At 30.8% G+C, this 11,853-nt stretch overlaps 1 pseudogene; it reads right to left on the bottom strand.

Annotated features, from left to right (window-relative positions):
- Positions 1-309: 309 nt before the first annotated feature.
- On the bottom strand, positions 310-3,226 carry LOC114175356 (annotated as a pseudogene).
- Between the last annotated feature and the right edge of the window lie 8,627 nt (positions 3,227-11,853).

Genomic DNA, 11,853 nt, shown 5'->3' with positions numbered 1-11,853 from the left:
ACTTGTGTGTCATTGGTGCTTCATCCAATATTATAAGACGAGCTAGTCTTAATAGTTGTGTAGCATCAGAACCTTGTTCGATGTTGCAAATCGAATTTTCAAGTATAGAAATCAGAATTCTAAATTTTGAATGTGTTGTTCGTCCACCAGGTAATAAAAGTGATGTTATTCCGCTTGATGTCACTGTCAGAACGATTTTTCCCTTTGATCGTAGTGCTAAAGACAATGTTGACCACATAAAAGTTTTTCCTGTGCTACCATATCCATACAAAAAAAACATTCCACCATTGTTCTTCATAACAGCCTAATTTACCTTTTCAAATATGTTCTTTTGTTCAACTGCACAATGAAAAAAGTCAATTGTCGATATGATTAGTATAGGACAAGTCATGTTAAATATTTCGTTAAAGCATTTACATGAAATTATATTTTAACTATTCACCTGTTAAATGACAATGTTACTTTTTGTGAATATATTTAATTTACCTAGATTTGCAGCAGTTATTCTTTCCTTGTATAGTATATCATCGGACAACTAATGCCATGTCTTTTCTCATACCTGATCTGGTGTATTAAGACTATCAGAAACTAACATAGTTACAAATAGTTTCCTTAGGAAGTGAGCACTTCCCCAATCTTTTGCCTCTATTATGGCTTGTATGTATTCATTATCATCTGCTAAGAATCCAGAAGCTTCATAGGCATCTCTAAACGTTGGATACACTATATTGTTAATTGTCCTAATGTCTTCGTAACACAATGGGCCTTTGACTACTGTTAGCATTCTCCTAAGATATAAAAGTTCTCCTGCTGTTGGTGGAACCTAAATGAGTCTTGCAATTGTGTTGCCCATTTTCCTTGGTTTTCAACATCTATCCTTTTTTACATATACAAACTTTGAAAAAAAATGTGGATATGTCAACCTTCTTGCAGCTTCATGAATTTTATTGCATTCCATCCAACTTGTAAACATGGATTCTGCAACTGTAGGTTTTCGTAGTATATCGTCAATATAGTCGTCATCCTTGAAGTACATTGACTGCTCACCAGGAAGATGAAAAAATAGTCTCTCTACAGCTGGATTTCTTCCATGAATGTGAAATGAGAATATTCTCCAACATGCTTCATTCGGAGATATATATCTACAATCAACATATTGCTTGATTTCATCTACAGCTTCCTATGAAGCAGAACATTGATTGTTGTTATCCACTATAGTTGTTGTTATTATGTCATAACCCTTGTTAATGTATTTGAATAAGTACTTGATCGAGGTACTTCTATTACACAATTCCACATTGATATGAGCTTGATATTTAAGCAACAACTTGGAGTTGTATGGAACTACTGAACGGTTGTCTAAACAAATATCATTCTTCACAATAGATATTGAATTATTCCTTCTACGGTAGTGTGGAAATCCATCTTCAAAAATAGTAGTTGTCTCTTGAAACATCTTTGGATAAAACCTTGAGCATTTACCATTTTTCATGCAAGGTAGAGATTTGTTTGCTAATCCACATGACACATGAATCATATGGTCCTTCACACATTCGTATAGTTGTGGCTCTTGTTTAGGACATGGTATTTCAGCTGATATCACCCTATCAATATCATCTATAGTTGGATATTTGCAATCGGAATGCAAAAAGAGTAGTAGATGTGTATATGGCAGACCGCGTTTTTGGAATTCAATAGTGTACATATCTGCATTCAAAACATATAAAAGTTATAAAATCACAGAATGATATATTAATACGTATTGGTTATAAAAATTGTTTGTAATTCTTACATGCAATAACATTTCCAAGTAAATGATTTTTGGTTAAGTCTGTTAGAAGTTGATCAAAATTAATTTGAAAGGCCCTTGAGATCAAGTCTGGCCTATCAGAATGTGTCAAGTTTAGATTACATAGTATCATGCGTATCTCAGGCCATTTGGGATTGCATGTGAAAGTTACAAACAGATCTGGAAAACCAATATAACTACAAATCGTCATTCCATCAAATTATAATTGATTCATAAATCTTGTGCCTCCAACAAAAGTCGATGGTAGCACAACTCTTTTTCCCTTGTTTGATCCGTCTTCTTGCATATTTGAACTTGTTTGACAAAAATTGTTGTACTTATCCACTATAAGCTTTGATTGGTTATTCCTAATAAAAGACAACCGTTCAGACTCTATCATAGTATAACCGTCAACGACAAATTGTTGAAACAATCTCTTTGATCTTAGTAGTGTTTGGGCTTCATTTTGTCTTGTCTGAATTCTAAAACAGAACCATTCTCTGATTGTTAGCCGGTTTCTCTTTGTATTGTTCCCAATCACGATATCTCGATGGCTAGCATCATGTCTATATCCATCTTCACCATATGGAAATAGTAAAAGATATTGAAATCCTAGATAACTGGTGTGCAAGTCATTAATTCTTTGGAGCCTTCCCACTTCTATTTTCCATTATAATGTCCCTTGGAGAAGTAGTGTCAACGTCACCAACTATTAGGGCTGCTACTTATGAAACAGTAGGAGTATTGTATATCCTCCCATCCTTAGTCCTATCAGCAATAAGTCTTAATTTCATATTCGTAAATTCTTTTTCCCTGTAGCGATCTCTTGCCATCCTAAATGATTTTGCATGAACATTGTGTTCATCTAACATGTTGCTTAACTTCTTCACAATTTCGATATCTACCTTATTGTCATACCTGAAACAAAAACTATAATTTTAAATTCTGTTTAATTGAATAAGTCTTTAATTGAAGAAGATTTGTTAAATACACTTACCTTAATGATTACATTCTATTGTGAATTTCATTTTCAGTGTCGTAGATGTAGAGTTGGGCAAATTTTGGTACTTCTCCTATAGGTGGTAAAAGACTTCCAATTTTATGACAAGCTTGGCCTTGTATTCGTAAGTTAGGAGGACCATGGCCATTGTTGTAGCTGTTATCAATTTTGGCACTAGGTGATGTAAATGCAAACATCATATTATATGTTCTAATATGCTGTTGAAAATTTCTTGACTCTATTGAATTGGATTCAAATAGTAATTGTTACATCACAATAGGCGGATCATTCAAAAAGGGTAACTGAATTTTTCCATTACCACAACACAATTGAAACTTTGGATTAGCAGAGTGTGCATGTTTGTCTATTCTTTCTTCGTACCACATTTGTGCTTTATAGTGTCTACATATGAAAACTGGATCACCTATATTTGCATAAATAGTGAAACATTAAGTATTTCATCAGCAAAATGATTTAAGCATTGAAAGAAATAGCATGTTGACAAAGGATTAGATATCATATATGTGTGGTAAACTACTAGGATTTTCAGTTGCCATAGCAGTACCAAAGTGTGATTAATTTTGGAAGAAATGACTAATGAAAAAAATAAAACCTGTACACATCTTCTAAATGAGTTCGTGATTCATAGCAGCTTTGAACTTCTTCTATTCAATAGCTCCTATCTATTACATTGCCATTAATGTTATGTTTCCAGGTACTTGGATTTATTTTTATCGATGAATTATTTCATTGTGTATGTAGGAATAATGGCGCCAAATGAAAGACCATTAATTTTATTTCTAAAGATTTTCAATGATATGTCTTGTCTAATTAATAAAAAGTGGTTTATGCAATGAGTATAGTAGCATGATTATAGAGTAAAAGTACATGGTAATATAATATAATATATATTAGGTCATTTATCGTTGTCGTGTTAATTTATTCCTGCCCTATTAACTGTCGTCGATTCAAAAGGTTAATATATATATATATATATATATATATATATATATATATATATATATATATATATATATATATATATATATATATATATATATATATATATATATATATATATATATATATATATATATTAATGTATGGATACAAAAAAATATGTTGGCCGTTCAGATTCAGAGTTGAATTACAATAATGATAAGAATATACATATGAGGTCAATTTTTTTATTATATATATCTCTGCCGTTTAGTTTTGAACTGAAACTACCAAAATCAAAGTCTAAAAGTTCTGAAGTATCGAATTGCAATGGCTTCATCTTCTGCTCTCAGCGTTAGCAACTTCCATCCCTGTTGGCTTTTGATACTTAATTCTATAAAGGTAAGTCGATTTGCAATATTTTTAGTCATTCCATCTCAAATTTTAATTATCCGTTCAGTTTATAGGGTTTTTAACCATGATCTTCGATTTATGATGTTAGATTAAAGGTTAATCTGCTATTTTTTTCTCATCCCTTATTGTTTGATGGATTTTAACAAAAGCCACTAATATATTTTTAGTTTTAATATTAATACATTCTTCCATTTTGTGTGTACTTTTATAGAATCCCAGTATATATTTTCATCTTCTTTAGTTCTGAAAACTACTCAAAAGAAATTTGTTTGAATAAGTTAGATTCAGTTAAATGTTTGATTGAAAAAATAAATAATGTTGTGAGTTTAATATTCTGAATATGGTTTAAGTTATAGAGGATCCATTTAGTCTATAGAACCAAATGAATTTGCAATAGAATGTTGATACATTTGCTTTGCTGAACTTCATACTTGGCAGGAATATGTTGCTTTTGAAAAACCATTTTTTGTATATTGGGAAAAGGAAATTGGTGTGCAACAGTGCAGCTTTATAGATCCAGAAGGAAATGTATTGGAGATACATATGGATGAAGCATTATTGGCTGAAAGGAAATTCCATGCAGGTTTTCTGTTATAAAAAATGTATAACTTAAGGCTTCTATATTTTCTAACTATCCGCTATATAGGAGGTAACTTGTTTCACTTAAGGATTTTCGATTGGGATTGGACTGAAATTAATTACCCTAATCCAAAGAAAGAAAGTCAGTTTACTAAACCTGTGAGATCAGTGAAGTTCTTCACTTGTTTCTGCGTGGATTTTCCACTCAACACGGTAAAGATTTAGATATTGTTGTTTTTGAACAATTTCTATTTTACCAAATTTTGGTACTTAAATTTATTTGATCATAATCCTTATTCCATTTATGAAACAACTTACTATACTATTTGATGATGCGTTTTCCCATTTTTGGGGACCAATATTTGACTCCTCAAATGTTGACATGTATCAGAAAGTTGAGATGATAGACCCTATGGGAAAAAAAATTATGAAGTGTTCATTGAGGGATTTTACACAGGAAGGATATTTGCTAGACATGGATTACCATAAATGGTAACTTATTATGATCTACGTGAGGATCAGGTAATGCGTCTAAATTTTATCGGGGATCACAAATTCTTGTTTAGGATATTCTCTTTGATAGGAAATGAAATAAATTATTGCAAACCATTGATCGAAAATGAACCTACCATAAATGAGGACGATGATTTACAAATCCAATTTTACTACACAACGATCAAAACTTTAACTGACTATGATGTTCAGTTCTCTTCACTGGTATGGTTTATTAATTAACTTATATTTTGCTTTATGTGATTTATTCCGATTTTTTAACACATTTCAAATTAATTTTTCAGTATTTGGATTCTCAATTTGCTGCAAGGGCCTTGGTAAAGAACAAGGAAAATCATGAACTTCGCAATAGCAATGGTTGTTCGTGGTCATGCACCGTAAGATGGGCCAAAAAAAGGACATATGAATGTTTTTTAAGTTGCGGATGTAAGTCATTATGTGCTGAAAATGGATTCAAAGCTGGAGATGTCATAACTTTCGGGGTGGATAAAATGCGATCACCTACTATTAATGTTAGGAAGACTTAAGTTGAAAATGTTATGTAATAGTATTTTGAGGATTACATATGTTTTGGAAGTACTTCTTGATGGATGCTTTTGGAATTTAGCACGAATGGATAACTTATAACTTATTTTGTTTCCAATCAAGCTTATTGTTTATAGTAGATTTCTGCTATCATCATTAAACCCATTTAAATAAGTATTTGTCATGTAAATTGTATTATGTGCACAGTGATTACATCACAATTCATCAAAACAAAAGTTATCATTACTCTTACTAAATAAATGACGATGATGAAATAATAATATAACTTAAACATAATAACATTATGTTGCAAATGAAACTAAATACAACAAAAGTTTTGACACGTGATATGTTTGATAAAAACTAAAGCAGTTTATCAGTCGTTACGATAATTAAGATACATTTATCAAAAGTGATGAAATTAGTAATTCATCATAATTCCAAAAACAAAACAATATAGTGTAGTCAATCGATCTCCTTCTTGATAGTCTTCAGCGACTTGGTAGCTGATAATTCGCCAGAATCTATGTTCTGAGAGGATTCTACATAAACACCACTATTTGGCAAAATTCTCTTAGATGGAGTACCGAAAGAAGAATTACCAGGATCATTGTCAGTTTTTCCACTCAAACTCATCTGCATCAATTTATAAATTACATGTATATTAATTATAACTTAAAAATAAATTCGAAATACATAATTCAATAAATAGAGAAAGAATTACAAAGTCATTATTAGTGTCTGCTGCTAAATTACAAACACCTTTGGAACGAAATTTAGCAATCTAACCAAATAACATGACGAAAGAATAATATTAAAATGTAGTTTATATGGCTGGAAAATTAGAAAATCAATCAATAGATGTAACAAATTGAAGGTAGATTTAAAAGGACTTACCATGCCACTGGAACTATCAGCTCCTAAATCAATTATGTTCTTATGACTGGACTCGGCAAGCTATCTAATACAAAAAAATTAGAATAAAATGATATTCAATAAATTGTGTATTTTAAAAGCAGATATGAAGTCTACTAAAGTAATATTAATCAAATAATTACTTGTACGGGTTGTATAAGTTTTTTAATGTAATTGATTATTTCAGGTACGTCAGACACTTTAATGACAGAGGCACATCTGTTCCTTGGTTGGGTTCAAACTTTGAAGGCAAGAGTACAACCTAACATTACATCCAAGTCATCGAGAAAGCACTTCGGATCATCTTCACCCACCTAATTTACAAATGAAAACAAACAAAATTTAATATGCAATGACAAAGGAAATAAAGGGAGTGATGTTGAGAATATTAACCTTTATCATTTTCTTTTGCAAATCTTCAGCGGAGATACCAATAATGTTTCTACATTCTTGATCCCACACGACAAAGTTAGCATAATTACACGCATCATCACAAACTTGTAATTGAAGTCTATACCTATAAAAATTTCGAATATTATAACAAATCAAATACAAAAAGGTGATCATACTAACTTGAATATAAATAAAATAACATACTAACTTGAACATGGGAATGTTATTTTCCTGATCACAATAGGTGCATTTGAAAGGACCAATTTCATTAGTTGCAATGATTACAAACCAAGTAGTACCACCCATCGTTATCAAGACTAAACCTAATAGTTGTGGCCACAATTACACATATGATTTCCTAAATGAAACAAAATGAGTCAAATACCAAACAATCTACTATATAATCAAAACAAAACAATATCTTTGTTTATAAACATACCTTTTTTATTAATGGAATTTCAGAAATGCTCTTCACTAAACATTTATAAACAAACCTTTCAACAATACTATATTGGGAGCACTGAGTCAGTTGACTACCAGATTGACTCATAATTGTTAATTCATCAGCAGAAATTCTAAAATATAAGTAATCATAAAACATTTGTTTAGAATTCTATTATTATATGACTCATACATAATCATGTACATATTTTACAAAAAATTGAAACAAATTTACGAAAATTACCGATTTAATTGTTGTTTGAATTGGTTTATTTCAGGAATATCATCATCCATAATTATTTGGTGCCATTCCATGTATTTGACACAGACACTGGCCATTCCCCTATTGAAACAAAAAATGACCAGGAATATAATTAAGATCTTTTGACAAAAAATTAAATAAAAACATAACTACCTGTAGCTGCTTTAACCTTGGCTTGAGTAAGAATCATAACCAACTTGTTTGAATTCGGATTGTCATTATACCTTTCTAAAAATTTCTTGCAATATTCATCCCATAACGTACAAGAAACTACACCACCACTGCATATGAAGAATTTTTTTAAAATAAATAATATGTGGTGTAAAAAAAATAATTATGACAAAATTACCTCAGGTCCATCAAACTAAAAACAACATTTTTAGACTACGCCTTAGTTTTCACGTTATCTACCCAACCGATCAAATCTGAAATCATAAAGATTATAAATTGAATGCATGAATAATTACAACATCATACTTGGCTTAATAAATGAAATAAAATTATTCTAATTGTACATACCAATCAACAAATCCGGAGAGAAATTACCAGCCACTACCTCTTTTATACTTCGAAATTGGTAAACTTTCTTAGGTACATTTGCAGTAGGTTGGGGACGGACGAAAGTGGCTCCGATGAACAATAATTTAAATGAATGTTCACACACTCTATATTGGCCATCATTTTTCCCAATTTTGAAAGTGTGCATGATATATGTATCACCTTCCTTCAACTTCCCATCCCAGATATCAAATTCGTCCTTCTTAACTATGCAATGTATCTTGTCCCCCTAATAAAGGATAATGGAATCCAACAACTAATAAATACAACATTCTAATAAACGATAAAGGATAAAACAAAAATTACACAATTCTTACCTTTTGATCAATCAAAATCATTTCCAAATGCACATTGGAATCGCGGTTATGAATATACCACAAATCAAGTACTCTCACACCAAGTTTCAGGGTCTCCTTCCTGCCATCAATATCTTTAACCTTATCGAACTTCTTTGCCATCAAAACCTTCGAAAAATGAAAATATCAGAAACAACAAAACACATCGTCAATACAAATACCATCCACTATGACAGAAAACATATACAGCAAAAGCAAAACACAAAAAATACTTTAAGGAAAAAATGATAACAAAAGGAGGTTCCAAGTACCAAAAAAGGTAAAAGGGAAATGAAAACGTAAACTTCGACAAAAACCTACATGGTAGTCATAAAAATGAAAACTTTAACAGAGATAAAATAATAATGGTGAAGAAAAAACAAAACAATCATAACTAAACTGGACTTATAACAAAACAAAACGACAAAAACGACCAACGAAAAAAAAAAAAAAAAATTAGATCATGAAGCACACAAAACAAAAACAGTAAACGTAAACTTGAACAAAGATCAACAATATGAAGAAAGAAGACAACTTTAAAAACAAAACCAAAAATAAATAAACTAAAGTTGGACTTACAATAAACCAAAGGAAAACCTAGGGCAACAAAAATTAAAACACAAAAAACACCTGATGAAGCAGAGAAAACCCAAAGGGATAGATAACAATGAAAAATTTGAGTCCTAGACTTTGACGAACCAGCATGGACAAAGATTATCAAACAATGTTGAAGAAAAAACAGAACTTTAACATGATGAAGCAAAAAAAAAGTTGTACTTACGATGAACCAAACCATACATAAAGCAAGGAAAAATAAAACAAAGATATCACCTGATCAACCAAAGACAACCCAAGCAGCAAGTTCACAACTAAAATATGCAGTCATAGACTTTGACGAACATAACCAAAGTGAGAGAGATAAGTCGCTGAAAGAATGCAATGAAAATACGAACTGAATAAATTAGTAGAGTGTAATGGAAGCTGGCGCAAAAGATTATCTGACTTGAAATGAAAGATTTCAAATCAGCTGCAGTATTAGGCGACACTGCATTTGCACGTAAAAAAATTTTTAAAGATGAATCTGTAAAATGTCAATAAAACCAACGTAATGGACTCTGTCGAGAAATTAAATAAGAGTAGAAGATCCCTACCAATTTGGGTTCTTATATTTATAGTAAATTGTTGCTAACCACCTTTTAGGAAGAACCCCGCTATTTTAAAATTTGCTGAATAAAACTTGTTCCTGCAAAGAACAATTAAGAGGTTAGACACAAGCGTCACCTTACCATGTAGTCCGCTATCCCTTCAGTTGGCCTCTTCCCGGTCGATACATGTCAGCTTGAACCCAGGAGGGGTTACCTGCAGAAGAATCTCCGAAGCTCAAGTAAGTCAAAGCTCTCAGAGAGTCAAATCAGTGGTTAATGAATGCGTACCTTTAAATGATGGGGTCCACGTGTATTTATAGAACATTAATGGCGTTTGACCATTTCATGGGCTGGGTCTTGACCTGGGCCCTAGCTTGGGCCATGAGTGGGCCTGGGCCCCAACCCAGGCCCTTGAGGCCTATTGAATGCGGGAGTCCCCTTAGCTTTTTGGAAAACTTAGCAGGTGTGTTCGGGTAGTCGGTCTTGACCGACTATTTGGCTAGGTGGCTTATATTGGTGATGTCCGAATATTAGGTGATCTCGATATACACTACTTTTACTTGGTTGGTTTCGGCTAGATACGGTACAAAACTATTTCTTTTTTTGTTTTTTCATCATGTTTGATATGTTTGAATAATCGATTTACAAATATTAACTATAATAGAAATATTTAAGAAACTTAATTTACAAATACTAATTACTTAAAACTAGTAAATTGTAATGAATTAGTTAAAACACTAGTAAAAATAACATTACATGTTTTAAATTAATTAAACTAATAAATTCACTTAGCTTAGACTTATTTTATAGTTTTATAATATATAGTAATTCTAAGAGTATGAAATTTATTAATAATTATGAGAAAAAAATAAAATTATGAATAAAATCATCATTATAAATAAAAAATTGTAATTAGTCTAAAAATAATTGTACTAAAAAAATCATAATTATTTTTTAAAGTGGTTGATTATTTTACAACAAAAATATTAATAATTATAAGATTGTATATTAAATTAAAATCAAACTATCCTATATTTATTTAGACTGGTTTTTAATAAAAACCCTTAATTTAAAAATATCCATATCCATTACAAAAAAATAATTAAATAATAATTCATTTTAGAGATAAAAGCTAATTAGTTATTATAATGACTAATTTAAATAATAATTTGTAAACTAAAAAATATAATCATATAAAAGGGTCTTTAAAATCTTTAAGAATACTAAATTATAATTAGTTTATAAATTAAAGTTTAAATAGGTCTCTTATTTTTTACAAAAGTTATAACTACTAGAGAATTAATTTTTGAATTAGTCTCAATATAAGCACTTAAGATCATACTCAATATAAGCACTTAAGATCATAATTTATTATGAAATTATAATGTTTCGTAACATATAGTATAAAGCTAAATTCTTGGTTGTACATTTAAGGACAAGAACTCTGTGTTGAAGTGGGGTTGAGTGAAAATTGATGGTCCCAAGCATACTTGAATCTAACAACACCATCTTTATTGAGAGGTTGACCTGGTGTGAGAAGACAAAAGTCACCACTCGTTGAGACCGTCAAAACTAAAGGATCTACATATTCAACTGATTGAAATCCAGTACAATTCAGAATCACATTTGTTTGAGCACATGCACACTTGCTGGTCACACTAACACTCCATTCTGGTTTTCCCTTCATTGTAACTCCTGATCGACTTTGACTTATAGAGATATCGCTCGGAAGACATTTACCATAACCTGTCATCATCATCATGCATGCAAAAGTTAAGAACAGTTATTCACAAAATTTTAATATAACTCCTGCTTTGAGAACACACAATACCTTCAGAAACAAGAACAAGGAAAAGAATTATAGAGAGAACTTTCATGGTTGAATAAGCCATTTTAGATAACACAACAAAAATGTCTAGCTCATTATATACACATTTAAGCAAAGACTAACACTTATTATTTATTAAATATTACTAAGAACAATGTTGATAGTATTTAGTACTTTCTAAAAAAGTCTAATGAGTTATTATGTATATAAAATTTTA

The sequence above is a fragment of the Vigna unguiculata genome, chromosome 3 (assembly GCF_004118075.2).
Source record: "Vigna unguiculata cultivar IT97K-499-35 chromosome 3, ASM411807v1, whole genome shotgun sequence".
In the NCBI taxonomy this organism is placed as follows: Eukaryota; Viridiplantae; Streptophyta; class Magnoliopsida; order Fabales; family Fabaceae; genus Vigna; species Vigna unguiculata.
The sequence above is the reverse complement of the archived record's forward strand: the minus strand, read 5'-3'. Positions and strand labels throughout refer to the sequence as shown.